Here is a 10194-nt window from a genome sequence, read left to right as displayed (position 1 = left end):
TATATATATATATATATATATATATATATATATATATATATAATATATATATATGAAATATATGAAAAACTAACAAAAATTTAAACGTGACATTTTGAAATGGAACATGAAATGCTGTAATATATACCTATATATATATATATATATATATATATATATATATATATATATATATATATATATTTAATAAACCTAATACTTATTATTTTCAGTGCTGGAAACAATGTGGCGCCCTCTTGCGATACAGATGCGACTCCCAAGTCCTTCATCCAGGAGAGTTGCGCAAATACAAACAAAACATGTTTCCCAAATGTATTTGAGCACAATTATATGTTTAAACCCGTGTTATAATATAAAAACTGTAACGTCCTTTTTATTAATACGTTAACCTACGGTGATTTGGTAGGGTTAGTTTGCATCCCAGTCTCTTGTATATTGTGTGTTTGTGTAACCTTGATATAAGAGTCACGAATAGAGAATCAGTCACACAGCATGGTTGGTTCCGCAATGCATAGGCATTCTGCTCTTATTTACTGAAATAAGTATAAAACCTTATTTTATATTTTTGGATTAATTAATGTAAGCTACTTTAAAACTGTTGGGCGTGTCGACGTCCCGCCATCCATAATTACAAAGTTTTTGGTCCTAGTAATTCTCGGGAACAATTTAAATTCGGATATTGGTTTCTAACTGTATTTTATAGAACACGAAAGGGAATATGCGTTTTTAACATTTCGTGACGTTAAACCGCTTTTTCATAAACGTACACTAGTCGTTGTAAATATGAACGTTTTATATGGTGTTGTTATAGAATAACGACTCTATTTCGCTAAAGGCAGTAAAAAGCAGCGCAACATAATACTTAGCATAACAATTATAATGTGAATTACTTGCTACTGCGCAACGCAACTTGAAACAGGACGTTTGAGGAATTATCCGCCCACACCGAGAGCTAATTGGTGAACAGCTTTACAAAATCGCTCCGCTGCTGGTCTGTTTGGGTGTCACTCTGGGCGGGTAACGACTAGGCTTACCAAGGTAGGCTGTCCCCAGAGTCTGTATTGTTGCTGTTATTATTTTGAAATATAATTAATTTTTTTTTTTTGGTACTACCACGTTTAAACGAGCACTTCACAGATAAAGACGTGCATATGAAACGCATTACGCTGCTGTTGCAAAACTATAGATAAATAATCGTTTTAAAATATATATATATGCAAAATATATATATATATATATATATATATAGTTGCATTTCTTAAAGTGTTTTAATTTGTTTAAAAAAAAAATGGCAATATATATTTAATTTTGTGTGTGGATATTTCTGAGGAATTTGGATAGCTTCAAATTTCGTTATCGTAAGGAGTTATGCGGGGGCGGTTGGGGCACCGGTGTCTTCATGAGATGGTTTGCCGGGGAAGGAGCTGCTGGATTCGGCTCTGATCTCCAGCCTCGACCCTTCAAGAGTCAGGGTGAGTAAAATGCAGGTAACAAAATATAATCACTTGTTGTTATATAACAGTTGCACCGGAGTGTCCTTCGGATGGTTTTACAAATTACAACATTGCTCCCGTTTAGGGCTACATTTTTAACCATTTCGAGAACATTGTACTGGAAATGGTGGCTTTTTTTCTCCCTCTATGAAGCTAGTCTCTTGCTTTTCAACAGTATAATTTGGGGCTTTGTTTTAATCGACGTGTTGATGTAAATTACTCCCAAAGATAAGATGATTCGTAATTAATACATTGCGCTTAGAAATTAAACACTAATCTTTTCAGTTGCATTTAGACAGATACGAGTGTTGTGTTTTCAGGGTGGAGGGTTTAGTGTGTGTTTGGTTGATTTGTTCCCTACAATATATGCTGTATCGCTTTCTTTTTCTATACCTCCATAAACTAAAAAAAAAAAAGGGGGGGGGCATGGTTACAGTATATCCGGGACTTACTCGATCCACTAGACTACAGTAAATGCTGGCTGCTGTTGTAGATTGTGCTACCCAAGCTGTACATTTGATGATTTTCTTGCAAGTTGCAGGCAATAGCGAAAGAAAAACGAAAAAAAAAAAAAAAAAAAAAAAAAAAACAAAAAAAAAAAAAAAAAAAAAAAACAACGAACCCCTTCTGTAAACGGTAAGAATCTGATTATTTTCACACTCAATGAAGAGACAGGAGAATGTTTGCTGTGGTTTTGACGTTCTGACGTGACTTGTAAATTGTGATGTTCAAACTCATGTAAGGCCTGGTCTAGACAACCCCTTTGGGTGTAAATTAGTTGTACCACATATGAAAACTAAAGAAAAAAAAGGAAGATGCTACATTTTCAACATCATCCCGAGGAATGAACGTGCGTACGCCACTCCTTTTAAAAAAAAAAAAAAAAAAAAAAAAAAAAAAAAAAAATAGTTAAACATGCCTATTTCCAAGTATTTCAAGTCATACTTTAAAAACCCACTTATTTTAACTACAACATGTTGCAGGCTTAATAAAGTGTATCAATATAATTAAATAAAACTGCACAATTAAATATTTTCTAACAAATTATAATCTGAAAACTAAAGATGTATAAGGTATGCATGTGAAATAAAACACACTAGATGTGACCATCTACATGCAAAAAAACCCAGACCACCATTAACCGTTTGATTCCAAGCAAAACTACATCTATACTTTTAGAATCCCAAAATGTATAAAAAAAAGACAGATGGTGTTTTATGTTTTGATAATTAAGCAGGGAGAGGATTCCAGAAGTGTCTGTTGTGTGTGAACGAAAAGCTGATAGCCTACATTAAAATGAAATGCATTTCTATCCTTATGGCAAAACTAGATGGAACCATCAGACAGTTTGTTTTTTCAGTTAACAAGCCTTTTACCGTCCCCCCCCCACTCTCTAGGTTGTCCTGCTGTTAGTCATTCCAAACTGAGACTTCTATTCTGATGAGCAATCAGAGTGGCCAGACAGTCTTTTCAATCTTGTTGTTGGTAAGACCAGTCAGTAGGTGTTGTACAGATGCTGAGAACAGGCAATTTTATCGATTGGTTGTTGCATCACCTACATTTCTTAGACAAAAGGATGATGTGAGAAGGGAATACAGAACACAAGTTAGCAATGGATTGGTTTTCTGTGGTTGCGCAAATACAGATTTCTTGTTAAAACTGTACTTGGAAAATAATTTCAGCCCCTTTTTCTTGGTTCACAATTGAGACGTTTCAACAAGAATACAACACGACTGCTTCAAAACACAATTCATTTCATATTTAATCGGATCAGTTGGAATATTTAGAAGCATTCTGAAATCCACGTTTTTTCAGTCTAGCTAAACCAGCAGTTTATGATTCAAAGAACAATCTTAAAAGTTAACGCAACAGTGTTGTTCATTTTATGAATTTTGCAAAATCCTTACCATAAAGATAACATTTAGGGTACAACTTCACTTGTTGGACCACTTGCTTACTAAAATATGTTGTGTTTATTTGAGGAGTGGATGATTATCTATTCAGGGATGCCAAGCAATCACAAACTAGCCCAGGATTTTAACTTTTTGGTGGGCCAGATTATGTCCTGGCTTTAAACTGAAACTCGCTCTGCAGCCAGCTCTGGGCTTCAGAGCTACCTTCAGTAAAGTCTATCATTGAAATTTCAGAAGCAAGGGGTTTGATAGCTACATGATCCTCCTATTAGAAAACCTACAGACTCAGGTGTGCATTACTGATTCTGTGATGAAGCGAGATATTCCAGCTGCAGAGTGTTCAAACTCATTTCAATAATACACCTAAAGAATGTTCTGAAACACAGAACTGATGGCAGGGCTAGTGTCAGTTTCAAGCTCCGGTTTACAGTGGCTTGCGAAAGTATTGACCCCCCTTGGCATTTTTCCTATTTTGTTGCCTTACAACCTGGAATTAAAATTGATTTTTTGGGGGTTTGTATCATTTGATTTACACAACATGCCTACCACTTTGAAGATGCAAAATATTTTTTTATTGTGAAACAAACAAGAAATAAGACAAAAAAAAAGAAAACTTGAGCGTGCATAAGTATTCACCCCCCCCAAAGTCAATACGTTGTAGAGCCACCTTTTGCAGCAATTACAGCTGCAAGTCTCTTGAGGTATGTATCTATAAGCTTGGCACATCTAGCCACTGGGATTTTTGCCCATTCTTCAAGGCAAAACTGCTCCAGCTCCTTCAAGTTGGATGGGTTCCGCTGGTGTACAGCAATCTTTAAGTCATACCACAGATTCTCAATTGGATTGAGGTCTGGGCTTTGACTAGGCCATTCCAAGACATTTAAATGTTTCCCCTTGAACCACTCGAGTGTTGCTTTAGCAGTATGCTTAGGGTCATTGTCCTGCTGGAAGGTGAACCTCCGTCCCAGTCTCAAATCTCTGGAAGACTGAAACAGGTTTCCCTCAAGAATTTCCCTGTATTTAGCGCCATCCATCATTCCTTCAATTCTGACCAGTTTCCCAGTCCCTGCCGATGAAAAACATCCCCACAGCATGATGCTGCCACCACCATGCTTCACTGTGGGGATGGTGTTCTCAGGGTGATGAGAGGTGTTGGGTTTGCGCCAGACATAGCATTTTCCTTGATGGCCAAAAAGCTCAATTTTAGTCTCGTCTGACCAGAGTACCTTCTTCCATATGTCTGGGGAGTCTCCTACATGCCTTTTGGCGAACACCAAACATATTTGCTTATTTTTTTCTTTAAGCAATGGCTTTTTTCTGGCCACTCTTCCGTAAAGCCCAGCTCTGTGGAGTGTACGGCTTAAAGTGGTCCTATGGACAGAGACTCCATTCTCTGCTGTGGAGCTTTGCAGCTCCTTCAAGGTTATCTTTGGTTTCTTTGTTGCTTCTCTGATTAATGCCCTCCTTGCCTGGTCCGTGAGTTTTGGTGGGCGGTCCTCTCTTGCCAGGTTTGTTGTGGTGCCATATTCTTTCCATTTTTTAATAATGGCTTTATGGTGCTCCGTGGGATGTTCAAAGTTTTGTATATTTTTTTATAACCCAACCCTGATCTGTACTTCTCCACAACTTTGTCCCTGACCTGTTTGGAGAGCTCCTTGGTCTTCATGGTGCCGCTTGCTTGGTGGTGCCCCTTGCTTAGTGGTGTTGCAGACTCTGGGGCCTTTCAGAACAGGTGTATATATATACTGAGATCATGTGACACTTAGATTGCACACAGGTGGACTTTATTTAACTAATTATGTGACTTCTGAAGGTAATTGGTTGCACCAGATCTTATTTAGAGGCTTAATAGCAAAGGGGGTGAATACATATGCACACACCACTTTTCCGTTAGTTATTTTTCAGAATTTTTTTAAACAAGTTATTATTTTCATTTCACTTCACCAATTTGGACTATTTTGTGTATGTCCATTACATGAAATCCAGATAAAAATCCATTTTAATTCCAGGTTGTAAGGCAACAAAATAGGAAAAATGCCAAGGGGGGTCAATACTTTCGCAAGCCACTGTATATAATGCATTTCCTCAGGAGTTGCACATGTGCCAGTGGGTCTGGTATGTCATTTATAGGTGAACAGAGGGCAATCTTAATATATAAGATCACGTATATTACTAACAGCAATAATAGAGACTTAATAAAAATAGTCAGTACAGTAATCCATCGCGTATCCTCCCTAGCCCTTTCTCCGCCATGATCAATCTCTTCAGCAACATTAGTTTATTATTGAAAAGAAAATGTTAGTTCAAATATTGTAGATCCTGCCAAAGTTTTCGTACGCTGTGGTGTATGTACTCTGTGTGCTACCATTGCTGGTAGTGTCAGGTGAGCTGTTGTTACATATCACTGTGTTGATATGTAAAGAAATCCTGTTTGCCTGCGGGGCATATCAACTTCAACCTCTGTCTCGATCTCCTGCCTGTCACTCAGCAGCGAATGCACGCATCACAAGGCAGCCGGCTAATCTGTCACACGCATTAATACCCTGTATCTTTCTAAACAAGGGATTTAGGGGAGCTCCCTAATAAAAGCTGAATCTCAAAACAATAATTGTGTGAATATAGTAATTGTTACAGCTGTGTATAATGAGATTTAAAACAGATTCATTTTTCCACCTTTACATATCCGCCCTTACTCTGGTCCCACTGCAGTCGGATATGAGATGGATTACTCTGTGTCCATTAAAATCCTTCTTGTTCTCGCATGAGATGGGTGGAGTTGTGGTCAATGGATGCTCTAGGCAGCTATTACTGAATTACTGTTTCAGAATTAAAGCAATGTGTAAGATCAGATGTCTGTGTAATATGGTTGTAGGTAAGCTTTGTTCTATAATGACTGCATATCAGTAGACACACAATGGTTCTTAAAGGTTAGTGTTAAACATATTTGTTAATATTTTCTCAGTTTGTTTGTAAAATTGACAGCCTTTGAGCTACCATGGAGCTTGCAGATGACATGTATAACCACCTGCTAGTATTAACATGGACATGTCAGTTTAGTTTGGAGTGGGAATAAGAAAACTTCTATTATCTAAGGCAAATAGTGTAAAGATAACCAGGTGTGGTTTTTATTGCAAAGTAGAAGTCGCCAAGAATCATATTTTATTATGAAGGTGTCTCGTAGTGGTACCCCAACTATCAGCTTGTGGCTAGTCTAGGGAATCATCATTGCAGAACACTGGGGATAACATATAATATCAGAACAAATAGCCCATCGAGATTCTGCAATGGTAGTAAATGGATGATTTTTGAACTACCGCTGCAGTTGCAAGACAGCATTAAAATATTTCGCTGTTTTTGCAGAGTTGACTTTTAGGGGTTGGCTTGCTATTTGATTCTGTATCACTTTTAAAATTCGGTTGACCCTTTAAAGCTTTTTCAGGGTCCTGAATCTTATTTATTTTATTTAACTGTTTCGTTTTGCTGACCTTTTTACTTATTTTATTTTTTATCGTGAAGCGCTTTCTGATAGCTCTGCCTTTAGTGGTGCTATGTAAAAGTAATTTGATTGCGTGATACCAATATATTTAGTTGCTCTGACTGGATTTACCCAGGCAATACCTGGCCTGCACGCCTAGTCATTCTCCGAAACATTTTCAAAATCTTTGAACAGTAGTGAACATTGTAATTTGAAACCAGTGAAAATATTCTAGAAAAATATTAACCTACACTAACCCCAGATATTTTCACTCCATTTCTGAATTCCAAATCTAATTCCTGTACTGTTTGTACCTAATATATTAATATTAATTGGGTAAAGCTTCTCTTACCAGTTACAAACTTGTTATTTTTGGAAAGCTGGTTTATTTACAGTTTGTGTTCAGCGTGTTTTTCAGCCAAACAGATTCGGGACTCTGCAGCATAATCCCAAACGTTTTGTGACTGAAATTAAATGTCTAGCTAGCTAGCTAGTGTACTTTGTGGATTGAGCACACAGTGCTAGTGTTATAAGCTTCTGCAAGTTTAGTTATTTCCTTCTATTCCCTATGCTGGTCCTAATTTTTACCTCGTTTCCATGTACAGACATCTCGAGTTGGTGAAAAAGGAGGCGTTTCCATGGTGTTCCGAGTTACCTGACTTACCACGTGAGCTGGGCAGGAAATACTTGCGAGTTAAAGGCCAACACATGCATTCCCTGCAGACGGTATTGCAGAAAAAATGTCAATCATTTAAAAAGAGAATTCTATCTAGATATTCTTTCACATTTGTTTCATGCAGTACATATACCTCTGGCAGACTGGTATGCAAAACAGGGAAAGAAGTGCTGAACAAGGGTGATAATGTGTAGGATGCCTTCTTGGATACGAGAACGGCAGTGTTGAAGCAAATTTGCTTGAAAACATTAAAAGTAGACATTTCCTTCAGTGTATTTTAAATGTGGAATTGATGCGATCAGAAACCCAGAGGCAGTGTAAACTTCGCCTGCTACTGTAGTAGGACTGCTCTTTTTTTATGTTAAGCATTTTTCATGTTTCGTTTTTTTTTTTTTAATGGTTTTGTTAAGCAAGTCAAAATTGATTGTTATTGTGGATATGTTGTAGATATAACTAAAGACATCCACGGTGCAGGTATCTCAAACTCCATAAACTTTTTTTTAAACAAGTTTTTAATTTTTTCAGATTAAAATGAACCCTAGTTCTCCAAACACTTGCTGGAGGTATTATTTGTGCACCTGAAGTGGATTTAAATCATTTTGCTACATGAAGATACTGGCGTTTTATCAAGTGCCTTTCCTGTCACGGGCAATGTCTGTGGCTAGGTCTATAGAAAAGATTGACAGACATGAAATGCAACAGCTAAAATTGACATTATACAGATGATTTAATGTACAGATTTTGTCAATGCGTGGCCCCACGTCTTGCCACAGCACTGAGTGTGAAAGTATGGTACATGCTTTCGACTGCAGGTTCATTTCCTGTTCTAGTTTCCTACGTGCACCATAGAACGAGAGCTTATGATCTGTTCCTATTACCTGTGACAAAGAAAGTGTACTTATTGGACTATAGGCCTTATTTAAAGAAAATAGATTTTTAATTTTTATATAGCACCTTTTCATATTGGCTTTTCATAAGTGCTTTACAAGATACGAGACTACAGTATGTGAACTATGCATCAGTTGCAGAGTCGCTTACAGGTGACTTGCTCAGGGTCACACGATGAGTCAGTGGCTGAGCTGGGATTTGAACCGGGGACCTCCTGTTTACAAGCCTGTTTCTTTAACCACTGGACCAAACCTGCTGAGCATTCAAATGTCCCCTGTGGTAGCTACGAATGTGTGCACTTGTTTATAGTTATTAACTGCACAGCAGTCGCACCAAATGTAGTGTTTCCAGTGCTTGCTCACATGAGACTCTATTTGAGGACCTTACGGAGAACTGTTTTCCAGCTACATGGGAGATAGAATAGGCCTAGAGGGTGTAAAATAAAAACAATGCAAGACAGACACCACGTATCAGATTGAATTGCTTTTGACTACACAGATCTACAGTGCATTAGCAGAATTTAAGTGAAACCTTGAAATAAAATTACATTGCCCATTGCTAGGCTAAAGGTTACATTTTTTTTTTTTTTTTTTTTTTTTAAAACAAAGGTTCATTTCATTCCTCGGCCTGGCCTGAACTCTAAACTCTGAATTCGGGCTGGGAGGAAATTACATCACTAAATGTCAATCAAAAATGTCATAGTGGGCGGGAACATACGTGTACCAGGACATTTTTTTTTTTTTCTGGTGTTAAATTTGGCGGATGTGCTACCTTGGGGGGATTTTGATGATTTTTGAATTGCTGTTTTTCACTGAGCACATTCACAAACAAAAACACAACATATTTTTATATTTATACTTTTAATTCCAAAAAGATTGAAATAAATATTTGCTTAATAAAATCTGTTGGCTGAAACGGTATCTCTTACAGTAACTCATTATACTAGCATCTGCAAAGTCACTGCAGCAACTTGGAGAACAAAAAAGGCCTGATCAGTTATACTAGCAAGCACTGGTAAAATCAACTCCGTTTTATATGGTGCAGAACTAATTTATAAAAACGTTTTATTTTGTGTACGGACTTTGCGATACCTTGGTTTCTTCAGTAGTCGTATTGACAATAACAATCAAACTTTTTGTTATACTCTTTCTAACAAGTCTGGCAAACAATTTTGTCTTATTTAATTAAACCTTTGTTAAAAAAAAAAAAAAAAAAAAAAAAAAAACACGAAAAATACTTAACATAATAAAGAACAGTCCTACTACAGCAACAGGCGCAGTTTACAGTGCCCCTGGCTTTCTGATCACATCAGATCAGCTCCAGATTTTAATCCTTTGATGGAAATGTCCAGTCTACTTTTAATGTTTTCATGCAGATTGGCTACTTCACTGCCGTTCTCATATCCACTTTGACATCTGACACGTTATTACCCTTGTCCAGCTTTCCCTGTTCTGCATACCAGTCTGCCAGTGGTATATGTACTGCATGAAACAAATGTGAAAGAATGTCTAGATGGATTTATCTTTTAAATCACTGACAATTTGACTAATACCGTCTGCAGCGAATGAATGTCATTTACCTTTAACTCGCAAGTATTTCCTGCCCAACTCGCATGTCCATCTACTTGAGATCTGGGAGAATTCAGACCAGTTTTGAGTCGCTCGAGTTTCCTGTCCATGGAAATGAGGTATAAGGCGGGTTCCAGTTCCCTGTAACGCAGGAAGTGAGCAAGCAGCATCGTGCTAGAAA

At 37.3% G+C, this 10194-nt stretch overlaps 1 protein-coding gene across 7 annotated transcripts in view; it reads left to right on the top strand.

Moving 5' to 3' along the window:
- Positions 1–1254: 1254 nt before the first annotated feature.
- The window catches only part of LOC121301980 (ataxin-7-like protein 3), a 33960-nt gene continuing 25020 nt past the window's right edge, over positions 1255–10194 (top strand). For 4 of the 7 annotated variants that reach the window (XM_041231732.1, XM_041231736.1, XM_041231735.1 and 1 more), the window contains exon 1: positions 1255–1472. The gene's annotated coding sequence lies outside the window, so the exon portion shown is untranslated. Of the gene's footprint in view, positions 1488–2091; positions 2130–10194 lie in introns of those variants that run through there. The other 3 variants (XM_041231734.1, XM_041231731.1, XM_041231730.1) reach the window with 2 other exon arrangements.

Source organism: Polyodon spathula, chromosome 28 (assembly GCF_017654505.1).
Source record: "Polyodon spathula isolate WHYD16114869_AA chromosome 28, ASM1765450v1, whole genome shotgun sequence".
NCBI classification, from domain to species: Eukaryota; Metazoa; Chordata; class Actinopteri; order Acipenseriformes; family Polyodontidae; genus Polyodon; species Polyodon spathula.
The sequence above is the reverse complement of the archived record's forward strand: the minus strand, read 5'-3'. Positions and strand labels throughout refer to the sequence as shown.